This window comes from Micromys minutus (genome assembly GCF_963924665.1).
Source record: "Micromys minutus genome assembly, chromosome: 10".
In the NCBI taxonomy this organism is placed as follows: domain Eukaryota; kingdom Metazoa; phylum Chordata; class Mammalia; order Rodentia; family Muridae; genus Micromys; species Micromys minutus.
In genome coordinates, this window is record NC_137979.1 from 13,442,175 (window position 1) to 13,460,000 (window position 17,826).

General features: G+C 44.1%; 1 pseudogene across 1 annotated transcript; it reads right to left on the reverse strand.

Moving 5' to 3' along the window:
- Positions 1-54: 54 nt before the first annotated feature.
- Positions 55-8,444, reverse strand: LOC308426349 (zinc finger CCHC domain-containing protein 9-like; annotated as a pseudogene). Its single transcript has 3 exons — positions 8,325-8,444; positions 3,628-4,458; positions 55-484 (listed from the first exon to the last, which is right to left on the reverse strand). The product of its transcript is annotated as a zinc finger CCHC domain-containing protein 9-like (transcript).
- Positions 8,445-17,826: the final 9,382 nt, after the last annotated feature.

Sequence of the window (17,826 nt, forward strand, 5' to 3'; positions counted from 1 at the left end):
TCACCCAGGCCGGCGGTCTTACTGCGCAGGCTCCGCTGCTCTAGGTCCCGCCTATCAGCCCTCCTCTCGCCCGCTGGCTCGGGAGAAATGCTGAAGGAAAGGGGGTTGGGCCAACAGAATCCCGCCCCTGCTTTCACCCCATTGGTGGTTTGCCAGTGTGAGGCACGGTCTGCGCCTATTATGGACTGGAGGGCCGGGCCGGTTTGCTTTGGAGCCGCCTCTGGAGACGCCAGCGCTGTGACGTTTCGAGTCTCCGTTTGGAAGGCGGGGCGTACTGAGGATTGGGTAGAACTGAGTGTCCGTCAGGCCACTGAACCGGTTTGCACCGGCCTGAGCTCTGCCGCAAAGAGGTGGGGCGACGAACGGGGTGTGGCAGGGCAAGGCTGCGTCTGCGCGTTTTCTGCGAGGAGGGTTTCCAGGTTCTGTTTGTTGGTCATTGGAGTTCCTCGTGTGGTAGTTTCTGGAGAGACTGCCATCTTGGCAACTGTGTTGGGTACCCCAGTGCCACGGCTGGGAATTGGGCGCGGCAAGAACACATTTCTTTCCCTCGTACGCCAGCCGGCATACGAATTTTTAGGGGCTGTATTTTATGCATTTTTTTGCAACAAGAAAAATAAAATTAATTTTAACAAGCATTCCAATAAAGACAATATCATGTCAAATTTTTGCATTGGCTTTGAAATATCGTGTTTTACGGGCTCAGTATAGCACATTCAATTTATACTAGCCACATAACACACAGGCTAGCTACTATTAGGTACCGTATAGAGCTGTAATGCATTCAGCCCTCCCATCTGAGGGTTGTTACACAGATGTGCAGTAAACCAACTCAGAAGAGAAAACATTGCTCTTCCACCCTGCGAATTGTGTCTACGGAGTAAGTGGACAACCCTTTCCCCTACCCCCACTATTCCTTAAACAGAATAACAGCTAGGTGTCAAACTCTAGCAGACAGATACTCATGATGTGGAGCAGTAAAATAATTCACCAAGACAGAAAAGGCAGAAGTAGAGGTCATCAAATGCACTGCAGTAACAGCAGCTAGCAGATGAGGCAGCTGAGAAAAATTGCTGACAGGCATTTTGATGCCATGGTTCTGAGGAACAATTGCAGTTGAAGCTTGTCTGATTAGTCTGGCCTTAAAGCAGTGATGGTCTTACCCAACGTTAGATATGGCGTAGCATGCTATCCTAGCTGGCATTTGAGTATCACTCAGAGAGGAGTTACAGAGAAGAAGAGGGAGTGTTGGTGTGTCTGTGTATATGTTTGGGAGCTACTCATTGGAGGCAGGAGGATCATTTGAGCCCTGGAGTTTGTGGTCAACCTAAGAAAATAGTGAGATTCATACTAAAAAGAGAAAGGAGTGGAAGGACCTGATAGGATGCACATAGGCCATGTAGGTTAGAGGCAAATATTACACCATTTTATAGTTAGGACTTGCACATCTGAGGTTTTGGGATACTAAAGGAATTCTGCATGTGAATGAGTCACCCGAGGCATATTGTGGGGACACACACACTCACAGTCTTTGAAGTACAGTCACTGTGTTGGGAAAGAAAGCAGAGTCCAGAAAAGCCTTTGGCTTACACTTGATGCTGTTCAGATATTCTTACCTCACTGCTGGCTAATTTACTACATTCCAACACAGGTGGGACAAAACAAAACAGCAACTGCTACCAAGACTCAGGATCCAGAAGCTCTTAAAGCTGTGAAGTTCCACTGCTACACTGTTGAAAATGACAGCCGAGTTTTCACCCCACCCCCACTACCTGCTTTACTTGAAAGAATGTATCGCTCTAATTACTCTATCTGCCAGTGAACAGTTGCTTGTTTAGTTTACCTTTTTGTTTGTTAGGGGGCGCATGGGCCGTGCGAGCGTGTGTGTGTGTGTGTGTGTGTGTGTGTGTGTGTGTGTGTGTGTGTGTTTGTGTCTGGTGGGTGTAGCTTAAACAGTCTCATTTTGCCTAGGTTGACCTAAAACTCTGTAGCTGAGGATGACCCAACTTCTGTATCTACCTGCTGAATACACATAACTATGCCCAGTATCTTGAGGTTCTAGGGAGCAAGCTCAGGGTTTCATGCATACTAGGCTTCTTAATTGGTGCCACATTCCCAGCCCCTAGTTTTGTTTTGTTTTTTTACTCCCAATGAAAAATTAATGTCTACAAAGATAATACTTGAGTAATCAAAATTATCTGATTGGTAACATAGTTAGGGTTCCTAGTGCTGTGATGAAACACCATGACCAAAAGCAACTGGGGAGAAGAGGGTTTCTTTATTTCACTCACTGTTCCATGTGACAGTTCATCATCAAAATCAGGGAGGGCAGAAACTGAAAGAGCACAGGAACCTAGAGGCAGAAGCTGATGCAGAGGCCACAAAGGGATGCTGCTTACTGGCTTGCTCTCATGGCTTGCTCAGCCTGCTTTCTTTTAAAACCCAGAACCACTAGTCCAGGGTGACCCCCACATGCAATTGGCTAGACCCTCCTCCACATCCATCATTAAGAAAATGCCCTACAGGCTTGCCTACGGCCCCATGTTCTCACTTGAGGTTCCCTCCTCTCTGATGACTCTAGCTTCTGTAAAGTTGACATAAAACTAGCCAGTACACATGGTAACTGAAACCAAGTGTCTTTATAGGAAAATCACAAAAACAAAACAAAAACCTCAACCCCACACAAGTAATACCTTCACAGAATAAAACAATGGTTAAGGAGAGACATGTTTTCGGAAAAAACAACTATTGGCCTACAAAGAAGTAAAATCATAGTCAATCGGGAATATTAGATTCCATTCAGAGGCTGGCTTACCTAGCTTGTTTTTACCCTTTAGTTTGATCCCCAGAACTTCAGAGAAGTATCTGCTATAACTGAAAGAGAAAGAAAAAATGTTCCTTGACATAAACAGCCTAAAAAACTCATATTGAACATAAACTGTTAAATGGAATACTAGAAGCAATACTTTAGAGAGGAACAGGCACAGCCAAGAGACTCTCGGAAGAAAATGAGTGAAGCTATAGTTAAGGAACTGTGAAGAATGACTAAGAACTCAGGCCAGAAAAAGACTATAATCGACACACATACCTTTCTCTTTTTTAAAAAGCCGTTATAATTTTATTCAGTACTAAAACTTACAGATTTTGTGACAACAGATAAATAAATTTTTATTACAATAAATTGATACTATGAATTAAGAGCACATAACAAAATATTTATTTATTCACAAGCTGAAAGGCATATGACTACATGCCTTTAGTTTAGGGGTCAATTTTGATTCATACTTTACATTTATAGAGATGACTGCCACCATCAGGGGTCGAGGCACTTCGTTATTTCTAAGTTCCATCTGTTAAGATCTGCTCTTAGGCACATTGCCTGCAATCTCAGTATTCTGGACGCTGAAGAAGGGTTGTTAGTGTGAAGCCAACCTGGACTACGTAAAATCTGTTTCAAATGCAGACAGACACACAGGCAGAGAGACAGACAACACACACACACACACACACACTCGGGTCAGAGTCAAGGTCAGAGTCGTGTCTATAATACAGGGCCTCCTCACGTGCCTAGTTGAATCTCTAAAGGTCTACTTTGGAAAGTAAACTTGAGATGTTGCTTGACAACTGTACCAATTCTTATAAAAAAATTTAACGACTTTGGGTATTCTCGGTTTAGGTCTCTGCAGTTTGGGCACATCCGGGACGTCTTCCGTAGTCTGCACTCATTCCCTTTGCCCTGCGACCGACTGTGATGATTCGGTCTGAGTTCCGATTTTCAGGGCAATCTTTCTTGAAACGTTCCATGGAGCCACAGAGTTTACAGCTGCTACCATCAGCATAGACTCCTTTGGTATTATCAGGGCAGGCAGGATCTGGACCTGTGTCCCATTTCTCCGCAGACAAAACATTTTGCAAAAGGAAGTTAACCAAGCGCAGGGCCTACCGTCTGTACTTCGTCATCTCGTGCTCCGTGGATCCGCAGCAGTGACAAATGCCGGGGCCCATGTCCTGACTCTCTAGTACAGCTGGGCAGTTGGCAATTCTATAGCCAGGTTGTCGACAGCGGAAACATACCATTGTATTCTTCTTTGCCGCCTGTTTCTTTAGCCACCTTCCTTCCGGTTGACTGTCCTTTGAGGCCACTGCAAGTTCTTCCCTTCCTTCCCAGCTGTCGGCTGCTATCAGCTGTCTGTCCATTGTGAAGCACCTTGAGTTCTGTTTCAGGTACTCCATGAACCCGTTCACATCTTCATTCAAATACTCTTTTTTTTTCTTTGTATTATTTTTGCGTTTTGCTTGGGGTACATGCCTTCTAAGGGACCGCCCACTGATTTGACATTGCTTATGATCTGGAAGGTTTTGGGTTGCTCTCTCTGCAGATCCCTTCTTCACCCACCCCCATGATGTTGCTGACAAGGGTCTCTTACTATTTGAAGTACTAACTCTAACCCACCTGGTCAGCTTGGATCAGAGATATGGAACTAATCCCGTCTGAATCCTCCAGAGCAGCTGAGACAAACCACACATACCTTTCAGTAATAACTTTAAATATGAATGGTCCCAACTCTCCAATCAAAAGGAACAACTTTGCTGAATTTATTAGGAAACAAAAACCTATCTCTCTGTTGTCTACAGAAACCCCACATTAGTTTTAAAGATTGGCACCACCTTCAAGAGAAAAAAGAAAGTATTCTCAGCAAATGAGATCAGGAAGCAAGCAGGTGCTTTCATTCTAACACCCAACGTCAATGACGTAGTCCTCAAACTAAAACTAAAAAGAGACTAGAGTATTTCATACTAATCAAAGAATCAATCGGGACATGTTATAGTAGTAAATATATATGCAAGAAATTCTGGTGCACTACATTTTATAAAAATGCATACCAGTGGAATTAAAGGCACAGATAAACACAAACTCAACAATAGATGACTTCAATACCCTACCTTCTCTAATAGGTCAAATGAACAAAAAAATAAACAGAAACCTCGGAATTAAAGATTATCTTATATCAAATTTACAGATATCTACTGAATATCCCACCCAAGTGCCAAGGAATATACATTTACTCAGCACACAGAAGCCTCCCATGTATCCTATCAACCATTATGCAACAAAACAAAATGGACAGCAAAAACCAAACAAACAAACAAAACAAAAACAAAACAAAACAAAACAAAACCAAAAAAACTTCTAGTAAGTATATAAACTTACAGACATCAAACAACTCATTACTGAATTGCGGATGGGTTAAAGGAGAAACCAAGAAATAAATCAAAATACTTCTGGGAGTAAATTAAAATGAAAACACATCACAACAGACTTTCAGGACACATCAAAAGCAGTCCCAAAAGGAAAGTTGACGGCCATAAGTGCCTGTAGAATGAACAAACAGAGCACTAATGAATGACTTGATATTGCAACTCAAGAATTTGAAGAAAAAAAAGAGAACAAATCAAACTCAAATACAATAGGAAGCAATAAATAATAAAAATCAAAGCAGAAATTAATAAAATAGAAACAAAGAAAATAATACAAAAAAAATCAGTAGATCCAAGAGCTGGCTCTTTGAAAATATAAAGAAGATGGACAGACTCTTGCCCCATTGACTAAGAGATGACCCAAACTAAGAGGATCAGAAACGAATGAACATTACAACGGACACCAAGGAACGTAGGCTATGAAAAGAAAATGCCTTAAAAAAATCTGTGCTCCATCAAGCTGGGAAATGTAAGAGAAATGGGTGAGTTTCTGAACTCACTCAAACCGCTGAAGGTGAACCAGGATGCAATCAACACACATAACAAGTGAGGATGTCACTGACAAGAAGCCAAAATCACTCGATCATCTCTTAAAAACTGCTCATCTCAATAGGTGCAAAGATCACATGATCACCTCAATAGACGCATAAAAAGCCTTTGACAAAATCCACCACACTTTCATGTTAAGGTCTGAGAGGGAGGAGTGAAGGGAACACGCCTCGACATAACAAAGGCTATATGGAACAGCCTAACATGATCCGTAATGGAGGATAACCCAATCCTGTTAAATCAGGAATGAGACAGGGCTGTCCACCATACCTACTCCTTTTCAATATTGTATTTGTAGCACTAGCCAGAGCAACACAGCAAGGGAGAGGAATTGAATGGATACAAATAGGAAAAGAAGAAGCCAGACTATCCCTATTTGCAGGAAATATGACACTATGTATAAGAGACTCCAAACGCCTCCACCAGAAAGGTTTTAGTAACCAGCAACAGTTAAAGTGGCAGAGTACAGAACCAGCTTACAAAAATCAGTAGCTTTTCTATTCACTCACAACAAACAAACCCAGAAAGTGATCATGCACACATACCCTTTTACAGTGGCATCAAAGAGGATAAAATGTCTTTGAAAAACCTAACTAACCCAGGAAGTCAAAGGCTTACGGTAAAAACTTCAAATCTCTGAAGGAAGAGACTGAGAAAGACATTTGAAAATGGCAAGGCATCCCAGGTTCATACATTTGTAGGATTAATATTGTGAAAACGGCCATTCTATCAAAAACAGTTTATACATTCAATCCAAATCAAAATACCTACATCATTATTCACAGAACCAAAAAAGAAGGTCTTAAAATTCACAGGAACCAGAAAAGACTGCAGATAGCCAAAGCAATGCTGAGCAAAAAGAATGATACTGAAGGAATTGCCATTCCAGACTTCAAGATATAGTACAGAGCTACAGTAATGAATGCAATATGTTACTGGCATAAAACCAGAATATAGAGACCCATGGAACAAAATAGAAGACCCAAGTATGAACGAATATTCATAACTACAGCCATCTGGCATTTGACAGAAGCAAAAAAAAAACACACACTGGAAAAATGACAGCATCCTCATTCGACAAATAATGCTGGAAAAAGGGAGTGAAATTAGCCCCATTTCTACATATATATAAAACATTAGCCCCAGGTGGGACAAAGACATCAGACTGAAACCTGAGGCGCTAAAATCGGTAGGAAACCAAAACATGGGCAGAACTTTATAAAATGTAGGTGTAGGAAGTTTAAGGAAAAACCCACAGTAGGAGAGTCTTTTCCCACTGTGCATCTGGCAGAGGACAAATGTCCAGAATATGCCAAAAACTAAAAAAACAAAACAAAACAATAACAACAAGAAACAGAGTCAAAGAGACAAAGATCATATTTCAAAATGGCCTTTGGGTCTACACGGAGAATTCTCAATAGAAAAAATAAAAATGGCCAAGGACTAAGTCAAATGTTCATCATGTTAAGCCATTAGAGAAACACAAAGTTAAACAAGGACTTTGAGATTTCATCTCACCTCTGTCAGAATGGCTAAGACCAGCAAAACAACTTGACAACAGATGCTGTCTAGAGAAAGAGGAACCCTGTTCACTGTTAGTGGGAGAGCCAATTGGTGCAGCCACTCTGGAAATCAGTATAAAGAATCCTCAAAACACTAAAAATAAATCTGCTGATCGGTAAAGTCACCTAGCACACAAGCTGGCAACTGGAGCTGGGTCCTGAAACCCATTTACAGGTGACAAGGGATCACTGACTCCACAGAGTTGTCCACTGACCTCTACTGGCAAGCTACAGCGTGCTTGTATACATTCACACACAGACACAACACTAAATAAATAAATACAGACACGGAGTCGGCTACATTTGAAAATCCAAAACAAATCGGCGAGTTTCTCGATATGTATGGCCTACCACAATTGACCCAAAATGAAAGAAATAAGTCTAAAATTGAAGTTGGAACCAGACTGAACCAAACACAAAAAAAGCAACAATTAAAAAGCAAACAGGAACTGTGTTACCAGGGTGTGCTCGAACCCCAGGAATCTGAGATCTAAGACGGTAGGAGTGGAGCTGCCCCCTCCCAGGCCCTCTTGGATGTTCTGAGACCACTAACTGAAAGGACAATGCTCACTCAGTCACAGCCCCTGGAGTTCTGCCTTAGCCTTCAGTTAATGATCTTCCCTTCACGCATATTCTCATGGCCTTCCCCCCAAAAGTACATAATCCCTGGTTCATCCTGAATAAAGTATGTGTGTCCACATCTACCCCCAGTAATGAAATCGGAACAAACTAGGGTTGTTTCAGAGAGCGGCTTCCTTAAAGGTCACCACAGGGAAGGTCTTCGGCCGGCCTAGATGAGCTGTGTCGTTAAGACTCCCAAAGAAAATCCTTCTCTTCCTCCTCCCTCCCAATCAGAACTGATCCCGTTCCTCTTGGGCTTTGTATTCCACTTCCTGCCTGGCGAGCCGATGAGCAGATGCCCGGACGCCCGTTCCTGACTTCCTGTCCCGGTGGTACATTGTTGGAGCCCAGGTACCCAGAAAGTAGACCAAGAACCACTGCATTTGTCTCACGCTCCACTTTCTTTTTCCCGGCTGCTGTGTAGCAGACGGAGTCTGACGCCACAAAGGAAAACATGGGCAAAGAACTCAGGTTTGGGACTAAGCCCTGCCTTCTCCAGGCGCAGGCTTACAGCAGCCGGAAAGTGGGACCACACCAGTTCAGGCCCATATGGAGTCACTGGTAAATTCTACATGACTTTCAAAGAACTAATTCTATAGCTTCTCAAACTATTCCATAAAGTAGAAATGAGCACTTCTGAATTCTTTTCACAAAACCGGGATTATAGTGATTTCTCAAAATTAGGTAAACAGACACATATATCATGTGTATGCACACACACACACACACACACACACACACACACACACACGAGGTGGGGGCATAAATCGATTTCCCTGATGAAAAACACAAAAATTATCAGCAAAAAAACATTTGCAAACCAAATTCAAGAGCTCATCAAAAAATTGTTCACTACAATCAAGTTGGAGTCATTCCGCAAATGGTACATCTACAAATCAATAAATATAATATATCATATAAATGGGCTCAAGGGTAGAAATCACATAATCATCTCAATGGATAGGAGAAAAAATTTTGTAAAACTCAACATTGCTCCCCCACACAAAAGTCCCGAGGAAAGTGGGAGCGGGAAGGATGCAGCTCGGCAAAGGCCACACATGACAACACTATGGCCAACATCGTATTAAATGGGGGCTGGGGGGGGGGGCTGAAAGCATTTCTACTGCAACTGGGACCAAGACAAGGTGGCTGTGCTCTCCACTCTTACTTATAATACCAGAAGTCTTGGCTAGAACAGTACAAGAGGGAAACAATGAGTTATCTTTGGGAGAGGATGAACTGAAAATATCTAGTTATGGGCATAATACTGACTCGCCAAATACAGCTAGCTACCCAGGAGGGTTGAGCAGAAAATGCAAGAATCAGGATCTGCAGTGAGAACTGGTTTCTTTAAAAAAAATCCAGTTATCATATAAAATAAATTTTTAAAATGGCTGGAGATATGGCTCAGTGGTTACAACACTGACTGTTCTTCCACAGGTCATGAGTTCAATTCCCAGCAACCACAACCATCTATAATAGGATCTGATGATCTCTTCTGGGGTGTCTGAAGACAGCTACAGTGTACTCATATACATAAGATACATAAAAATTTAAAACCTAGCTATTAATGTTATGCAAATATGTTTTTGTTTTATTCCCAGGTGTGGTGTAAGGGGGCTGCTTCACAGGAGGTGACTATGATTTGTCTTGTGCTCTAGGAGAGGTGGGATTTTTGCCCAGGTTCAGATAGTTTATGTTTGGAATTCTGGGAACTTTTCAGAGGGTGTAAATGCCAGAGCCCCAAGAGGGGCTAGGCAAACTCCAAGAAGGTGGTGGCAGCGGCGGCTGTTGCTGCTGCTGCGCTGTGGTTGTTGTTGCTGCAGTTTGTCTAGCGGTCATCAGCAAAGAGCTGAAAAGAAGAAACTGGAAATCCTGACTATGAAGATTGGACTTGCCCCGAGAAACCCAATGACCCTAATCAGCAGGAAGTAGTCTAAAGAGGTCTATGCCCTGTTTCTCCTCTACCTAGTGTTGGGGGGCTGGAAGGAAGTAGGGTGGAATAAGGGTAGAGAAGGGTGGTACATATAAGATTGAACAAATATATGCCAACAGCCCTCTTGTACATAAACACGCAGGACTTGAAGACACCATCAAGCTCAGTGATCAGCAGCTCACACTTGTAGAACGAGCAGTGTGGAGGACACTGAGCATCCCTGCACAAGGGTGACAGACAGATGACAGAGAGAATAAGCACCAGGCATAACTACTGACTACTGCTGTTGGGTGTGGCAGGCGCCCAGGGAACACACAGACAAATCTTCTCTCTCCGTCATTCTGAGTGGGAGCTGCAGGGCGCTGTTGGTAAGGAGGAGGAATAGGTGATTTGCATAATTGGTCCAAGGAATTTGGTTGTTGTAACTATTTCCTCCTTGACACTGTGAGATCCATGACATAAAAACCACGGCAGGCAAGTAGTTCAGTCGTTATGGAAACCGAACACGGCCCAGGCAGATACTTGTTGAATATTGGGATCCACTAGGCAAGACTGTTCTGTTAGTCACTGTGTTAGCTCTGGTCTGCCAAGGTGGTCTAATAAATTATCAGTCTGTTCTTTATTGTTATTGCCTGAGAGGACCAACGGTCCCTACAAGATGATCACTCCTGCTCCAGGGTATAGTCTTGCCATCTCGGATAACCGTCCTCTCCTGGAGGGTGGTGTGATGGTTTGTATATGCTTGGCCCGGGGAATGGCACTACTAAAAGGTGTGGTCCTGCCGGAGTAGGTGTGTCACTGTGGACATGGGCTTTAAGATCCTCATCCTAGTTGCCTGGAATCCAGTTTTCTCCTAACAGCCTTCAGATAAAGATGTAGAACTCTCAGCTTCTCCAGCACCATGTCTGCCAGTGTGCTACCATGCTTCCCACCATGACGACAATGGACAAAACCTCTGAACTGTAAACCAGCCCCAGTTAAATGTGTTCCTTTATAAGAGTTGCTGTAGTCATAGTGTCTCCTCACAGCAATGGAACACTGACTAAGACAGCGATCAAAGGCAGGGACAAGCATCACATTTAGATGCTATTTGTGGGCGAGTATTCTCTTCAGAGCATCACCTTTCAGTTGTTGTAGCTTTAAAGAATGTTAGGAGTGATCATTGTTACAGAAACCCATGCACATTCATGAGGCTAGTAATCAATGAGATATATGTAGAACCCTCTTCCAGATTGTCACAAAATTCTTGACAGATGACCCATTACCTCTATAACTTCCAGCTTTAATTTTTGTGGGTCCAAGGAGAACAAGTTCATCTTGATGTCACTGGTTTTCTCAAGGGAAAACAAGGCAACCTAGTGGCACTCATGACTGAAGAAGGACCATGATGGAAGTGTGTAGAAGGGCCCAAGGGCCATAAATAGAGTGGCTTCTGACCCAACTGGGCATGCAGTGCCTGCTAGCTTTAGAACCAGCGTTGCCTTGGAAACCATTCCCAAAGGCTGTGCTTACTCCGCAGTGCTTTATGAGACTGTGAACCTGTAGAACTGCTTTGAACCAGATTTCTGTATACACACACTGATCTTCAAAATCCTAGGTTCACAGAAAGCTTAATAGTTGACCTATCAGTTAGGCTGTCAAAAGGTCCTTGAAGCTGAGAAGCATGCAGAGCTTCAGATAAGGGGCACTTAAACAGGTCATCCCACATTTGCTTTTAGGAAACAGGACCTGGGTCTACTTCCCAGGTCAGGACCATGTTAACTTCCTTTCCATAAATCAATCTTATTTGACTAAGTCTATCAAGAAAAAAAAAAAAAAAAAAGCTCTGCTTCATTTAAGTTTTCCTACACTCAGCATCTCTTGGTCCCGAAGAAACCTTGCCCCTCCCTTCACTGTTTATTGTTTTGTTTGTTGGTTATTTGCTGTAGTGCCCCCCCCCCCAATGTACCTGCCACTGAACCGATCTCTAGGTCTTTGCCTGTGTTAGAGACCTGAGTTTCATTGGTAAGGTATCTCATGAGCAGCACAGAAGTTGAAACACTGTCTCTGTATATGTCAATATATTAGATTGTCCTTGGTGGATTTTGTTAGAACTGGCAACAGTGTATGGATAGGTGCATAGATTGTCCTTGGTGGATTTTGTTAGAACTGGCAACAGTGTATGGGTAGGCTAACAGATCCGAAGGAAGTTTTCAAACCATAGAAAGAACAGTGAACAGATTACAGAGGGAAAATCACAGAACCCTGTGTACTTTACAAGAGAAACACTAGGCCAGTGGGATGGCTCAGGGGGTAAAGGTGCTTGCTGCCAAACTTCACAGCCTAAGTTTGATGCCTGGGGCCCACTTAGTGGTAGGAGAGAGACAATTCCCAAGTCCTTTGACTCAGATGTGTATAGTGGCATGCACACCTATGTGTACCAAAATACATAATAATTTGAAACATCTTTTTAAAAACAATAAAAACTTTCCATACTTTGCTCCTTTGAGCAATTATTACAGTTGTTCTTTCAAATTGTTGTTGAGAACATTTTTATTTTTTTATGATGAAATATATACTTGTAGCTGGAGAGATGGCTCAGCAGTTAACTCCAGCTCCAGGGGGATCTGACACCTCTGTCCTCCATGGATACCTATACATACAGACAGATAGACAGACGTATAACTAATTATAATTAAAACAAATAAATCTTAAGGAGTATATATTTGAATTTCTTTCCAGAAGAAACAGACTTTTAAGCATCTTTTCTATGGCATAGTTTACTGGCAAAGTCTTTGCTTGGCCTGAGTGAGACCCTGGGTTCTATCCTCAGCACTGCAAAAAATATATAGGAAAAAATATAATCAATCATTAAGTAAGCAGACATTATCCAGTTTAGACACAAATCAACTTATGGTTCATCTTTTGTTTCCTTCTCCTCCTTCCCCATTTCCTCTTCACCGTCTTCCATTTCTGTAAATCAAATCTAGAACTTCACACATGATAAGCAAGTGCTGTTTTGCTGAGCTACACTTGACCAGAGTGTGTGTGTGTGTTGGGGGTGGGGGGACTTAGATGGAGGCTGATCTTCCCACACAAACGAGGAGAGGAAGATTCCCCGTTCCAGTGGTTCCCTACCTTGCAGATTAGATATGATCTCATGGGAGCCCCTTTAAAAAAGGTTTTAAAAGTCATTATTGTATATTTGGGTACACGCAGATATGCATACTACACACAACTTCCTCCTTCCCAGACACATACCCGTGAAAGTCAGGAGACTTGGGAATTGGCTCTCTCCTGCCACTAAGGCATCAAACTAGAGCTGTTAGGTTTGGCAGCAAATGCCTTTACCCTGTGAGCCTTCCCACTGGCCTACTGTTTCATTATAAAGCACACAAGGTTCTGTGATTTTCCCTCTGTAATCTGTTCTTTGTTCTATCTATGGCTGGAAAACTTTCTTCTTATCTGTTAGACTATTGTGGGACTTTGGGCTTTCTTGGTAGACCACAGTCACAGGAACTTGGCCTTGGCCTTGGCCTGCTCCACTCCCCGGAGCTGCAGCACACAGACACTAGATGGCGCTCTAGGACCTCCTGAGATCCCCAACTTGCTGTTTACCTCTTTACCTTTTGGCTTTTCTAGAGGTCTCTTATAGACATTGAAGGCGATGCCTAATAAGGTGGGGAGAGGGTCTTAGGGTTCCTGTTATTTGAAACTTTTGCTTAAAAATTGAAGAGGGTTGGCTTATAAAATGTGCCTCCAGGCTGGCCTGAGTCTGGAGTTCCATGTGTTATCCCCACAACCTGTTACAGTAATGGCCTTTAAAATGGACTGAGCTGGTCCTTCCCCCATCACTTCCTGCGTCAGTGGTTTGATATGATCAGTGAGATTCCAAATCAGGCATACCAGAGGAGCTTGGCTTGGCTGTAACTAGATTACAGGTATAAACCCATCAACCCATCTGTGCTAAAGATCAGTCTCGGGATTTCTTATGTGAGCAGCAGGTGGTGAAGATGATACTGTGATCTTGTCAGGTTAGGCCAAGAGCCACGGTGGGTCATCTGAGTTCCTGAAAGAAAACATAGGGATGCTGGCTAAATGGCCACACTGGATTGTATTGTATTGGTGCTGAGACACCGAGGTGGGGACTCGTAACCAGATGGTACTAAAGCCCCTCTTAGCCATCTCATGAAGGGAAGGCTATGCTCTGAAGAGGATTGTCTCCTCAGTTCATATATGAAATTCTAAAGTGAACATGTGAGGGGAGTGGAGGGAGAGAGGGAGATGGAGATGTTAAATGGGAGGAAGTAGGAGCAGAATTGCCAGGTGGAGGCGTGGAGGATGTGGAGAAGCTCAAGGGTGAATGGGTTGCTTGTGTGTGCACCAAGAATGCTATCTGAGGTAAGCTTAAGGTGACGGGTTAGGGCACAAGTCTAGTGAGTCTAGTGGGCATATGACATCTCTCTCACAGCTAAGAGGTCACAGTGCCTTGGATGTAGGGCGTCTCCGAGTCATTTTCTAAATTATGCCAAAAGAGTAATTGTAGGGTGTGGTTACAGCTTAATATGCCACAGGATGGCATCTCAGAGTGGATACAAAGGGACGTTTTTGTTTGAAAAGAAAATAACCTCTTTCTGAGCGTCTAAGGGTCGGGTTTAAACAAACATTTCGACATCCCAGGATTCATAGGGAACAGAAGGTGCAAGAGCATTGTGTGTGTACACTGCCAGAAGTACAATACTCACCTGACCATTGTGTGTGTGCACTGCCAGAAGTACAATACTCACCTGACCATTGTGTGTGTGCACTGCCAGAAGTACAATACTCACCTGACCATTGTGTGTGTGCACTGCCAGAAGTACAATACTCACCTACAAAGGTTCTTTTTTCTTTTTAATCTATTAGCAGCTTTTAATTGACATAATGGAACCCAGTGGAAGATGCAGAGCACCCAGACCAAGATAAGAATGATGTTCATTAGAAATAGTCACCAGGAGAGGGGGTCAACTTTAATAGCAGCTCCTCATGAAACATGCCCCCCCCAAAAAAAAAGATCTCATGAAAGGTCAAGGTATTAATCCAACCTTAATAGCATTTTTGGTTTAAATAACATTTACTGTGATGTAATTATGGGCCGGTTTCTTTTCTTCTTTCTTCCTTCCTTCTTTCCTTCCTTTCTTTCTTTTAAACATTTTTTATTGACTCTTTGCGAGTTTCACATCATGCACCCCAGTCCCGCTCATCTCCCTCTCCCCTCATATGTGCCCTTGACTCTTGCAAACTCCCCCCCCCAAAAAAATCGAAACAACAACTCCAAACACAGAAAAGATCTCACCGTGTGAGCTGCAGGGTGTCACAGTGTGTCCCACAGTGTGTCCCTCTGTCCACACATCTTCACTTGCAAATGTTCATTGCAGTGAGCCACTGGCCTGGTTCCAGAGCTCTGGCTTCTGTGACACCATCCACATTGGATCCTCTTCTGGATGCTTCCCAGTTACCCTGTTGTTGTCCTGTGTCATGGAGATCCTGCAACTTTGAATCATCAAGACTGGCCCTTTCATGAGTCCCAACCATTCGCAGATGATACAGGTTTTGGGATGGGCCAGCTCAGAGCCCTGGCTCTGGGCCCGGGTGGTGGCTGAGCTGGTCATCCCACTGGCTCTCTTTCTATGCACTGCCAGAGCCAGTTCTCCAGCACTGCCCCAGCTAGGCCACTTACCGCAGCAGCCGTTGGCAGGAGAGCTCTTCTGCTCTCTTGCCCTTGGTGCCAGCTCACCACACCCATGCCTCCAGAGCCAGCTCCATTGTGCTGTCCAGGCAAAGTGCAGGACTTGAGCACGATGGCCAGTGAGGGGCTGGGCCAGCTCTCCTGCAGTCACACCATCGGGGCTGGCTCACCCATGCCTTGCCCATCAGGGCCAGCTCCACTGTTGCCCAGGTGAGGTACAGGGCCAGCTCACCTGCTCTCATGCCCTTGTGGCCAACTCTCCACAGGTGGCAAGAGGGGAAGGGGGAGGGCATCACTCCTATGTCACCCCCACGGCAGACAGGTCATGGGGCCAGCTCTCCTATGCTCTTGTTGTGCCCAGATTGTAAAAACCCCAAAGGGACCACCAGGAACCACATCTCGATGTAATTGCATGAGGGCCTTTATTCGAGCTCGAGCTTGGGCCACCAACCTTGCTGATGGGATAAGAAGGAGAGTGACCCCATGTGGTTCCCTGGCATCTGCTTTGACCAGGGACATCCCCATATTCTCTGAAGGTAATGAACCAGGGACATTACCACTGACCTGGCAATTTAGGCTTCGGCCTCACCATGGTCCACTCATAACAAATGACTCCTCTCCACTCTTGGGTCTCCAATTCCATCTTCCCATGATGCTCAAGTGCTCCGCTTGTCTTTCTCTCCCACATGACACCACAAACATGCACGTTGTGATGGCTCCTGCTGTAGGCTGGCCACATGAATTGTAGGCCCCTAGGTGACATCTTCAGTCTGTCCTGCGTGTTGTGGAGGCCAGTAGGTATTTAAAGCCTGCCTGTGCTGTGCTCTAGAGAGCAGGTCTGTGGGTGTCATGGTGATCCGAAGGTCTCTGTCTTCCTCCTCCCATGCTGCGCTTCCTGGATTTGATTTGATTTTTATGTGTCATGGGCATAAGACGGCTCTGGCTACCAAGTCAGGCATCAAGCTAGGATGAACAAAGGAAGGGCTGCCATCTGCTCTGCCCCTGACTGATATAAGAACACCACCACCAAGGTGTCTCTTGGCCCATTGCCTGGGAGTTGGCCACTTTTCTAATGAAAGTAATTTTCTTTTCTTTCCTAGGTTGCTCTCTAGTTTCTATGCTAATAACCCTCCCATCGATATGCAGACATAGAAAATCAGAGCTAAGATCTACATGTGAGACAACATACTTGTTTGGGATCTCCTTGTTTACTATAGTCCTCCAGTTTCATTCATTTTCCTGCAAACCGCATGATCTGATTATTTATGTCTGGATAAAATCCCATTGTATGTACATCCTACAGGACTGATTTCATTTTTTTTTTTTTTTTTTGCTGATGTGCTGATGTAGTAATTAGAAAGCATCTCATGAAGGCCACAGTTGTCCCTATTGTCCCCTGAACCAGTATCACCGTACCGAGTCCCCTGAGAGTGGAGACTCTCTCAACTTGTGCAGGTGACACTGGTTTCACTCTAGATCCAACCTGTCCAGACTGACCTTACTCAGACTGACCTCAAACACATAAATTGCAACTGCTTACAAATCATTTGGGAGGGAAGGAGAAGTTGGGACCCACAGTCCTGGAGAAAGTGGAAGTATGGTTACCTATAGGTCTCTTGGGACAGGAGTCAAAAGGGGAAATGGCAGGTAGCCCCACACCTGTCTCTATCCCACTGTGTAAACCAGCGGCAAATGCCAGGATGGAGAGGGGAAGCCAGAGGGCGAGATGAGTACACTAGGTGTTAAATAAACCACAAGAGTGAGCTTTTTAAGGAGAGCCTTGAAACTATGAGACCATGATGAGGCCTTGAGGAAGGAGCAGTAAAAAAGAAAAAATCAGGACAGAGAGCTATCACATGCAACCTGATAGGGACTCACAGATAAGAGAAGAGTTAGAGAGCAAGAGACAGAGAGCCGTCACATAAAATGTGATGGAGTATCAGGGAAGAGGAGAGGAGAGGGAAGAGGGGAGGGGAGAGGAGGAGAGGAAGGAGGGAAGGGAAGTACTGAAAAGCAAGAACAAGCCTGTCTGCCTCCAGAGAAATCTGTTACTTTTATAAGTTTTCCCCAGGGGAAGGAGAAGCTGCCCCTGACTAAAGGCATCAGAATTTGCTCAGAGTGGCCGAGGTAAGGAAGAATATTGTTTACAAGCAGGAGGTAGAAGCCACAGCTATAGGGGAGGTGTGGCTTTATTT